Here is a 1867-nt window from a genome sequence, read left to right as displayed (position 1 = left end):
ATTTTAAATTAGTTTAGGTTTTAGATAAACTTTGTCTTTTTATTTTCTTTTATTTTAAATTAGTTTGAAGTGTAGGTTGAGTTGTTTTTAATTTCTTTAATTTAGTTTTGTATTTAATTTAATTTAACTATGTTTAGATAATTGTTTAGTCTAGTATTGGGTTTAGCATTTTTACTCTCTTTAACGTCTTTTATGATGTTCGAATGTGTTTAATTTTTATTTTTAATTTCGTAAGTTGCATTCACAAACAAAACCAATTTCAAAACCCCCCACTTTGTGTTAGACTCGATTCTGAACCGCAAAATAGGTCCTTGAGAGACGACCTAGGAGTCACTTCCTAGCTATACTGCATTTCTAATATGCAATCAAATTTGTTTGGGCGGCGACACCCATCAGTGTGCTACCAAGAGAAAGGGAAGTTTGTTAACTATCTTGCTTCTGTTGGTTTAAGTTGTTTCTGTTATAGCTTGTAATTTGTTGGAGATTGTGATTTGCTGATTTTGAGTGAATTATTGTGCAGCAGATTCAATTTGAGACCCGTGAAGATAAGCGCATCAACTACACCACTCCAAGATAAAGACCAGTCAAGCACGTGGATCTTCATTTGAACAAGGGCCGTAGCAGCTGTGGGTTGTCACTACGTTGGATCAAGATCAAGACCGTAGCATAGCTTTTGTTTTTTTTTTTTATTTGTATTTGATGGGCTTGCAGCCCAACTGTTAGTCTTAGCTTTTGTGTTTGTAAAAGGCCTCTTATAAAGTCCAAGTTAGGAAGAGTCCTTGGTGCTCTTTCCAACACTTGGAAACTTTAGTTGTTTTCTTTTGAGTGTTTGATCTTGTGTATCACGTATAGGTGTGACTTTTGTCACATTAGAGTCCGTTGTGTTTGTGTTCGTCTAGGGGCATAGGATAATTAGAGTCCGTTTAGAGTTTGCATGTCCTTTTAATTGTCTTTGATTGTTTGAGTCAAGTAAACTTTGTTTTAAGAATATAGGATGTCTAGTCATAGGATTCGAGAATTTGAGCAGCAATATACTCTTAGGACCATAATGAATAAGATTGGTAATTTAGAAAAGAGTTTGACTCAAGATAAGTTTAATAGGGAGGTGCAACCCTCAATTATCCAAAATGAACTTAGAATCATGCAAGAGGAACAAAAGAATCAACAAAATCAAGAGTTTTTAAGAGAACTCATTCATGAGGGTCGATCATTCATTCAAAGTTTAAGTGGGTTTTATTGTCAGGAAAGAGAATTTAGAGTTAAACTTATGCAGTTCTTGAATGAGGTAAGTAAAAGAGACCTAGAGAGAAAACGTAGGGAACAACAAGAAAGAATAGAAATACACGAGAGAAGAAAAGAGAGAAAAAGAGCAGAAGAAAGAAGAAGAGAAAGAGAGAGAAGAAGAGAACAAGTGAGAATAGAAGAGGAAGAAAGAGAGAGAAGAGAACGAGTGAAGAGAGATGAGGAAGTAAAAAGAGAGCAACATAGGAAAGAAGATGAAGAAAAAGAGAGAATAAGAAGAGAGAAAGAAAAGAGAGAAGAGGAAGAAAAGCGAGAGAAGGAAGAGAGACTACAAAAGAAAGAGAAGGAAGAACTTGAAAGGAAGGAAAGGGAAGAAAAGAAATTGCTGACAATTTCTCCTAATCTAGAACCCAAAAGGGGAGGTTTTCTATCCTTTAACTTTCCTTCAATTGAAATTAAATGTTCCAAATTCATCTTTTCTTGCCAAAACATTGCCATCACATCTTTTAAAAAGTTGCAAATTTTAACATATGGCAATCAAAATCTTGAGTTAGAGTTACCTTTTTGGTTATCACTAACTCAAGACAAAAAGTTTTAAATGAAGAATGGTTTCTTTGTAATCATC

This window comes from Vigna radiata, chromosome 11 (genome assembly GCF_000741045.1).
Source record: "Vigna radiata var. radiata cultivar VC1973A chromosome 11, Vradiata_ver6, whole genome shotgun sequence".
Lineage (NCBI taxonomy): Eukaryota > Viridiplantae > Streptophyta > Magnoliopsida > Fabales > Fabaceae > Vigna > Vigna radiata.
The sequence above is the reverse complement of the archived record's forward strand: the minus strand, read 5'-3'. Positions refer to the sequence as shown.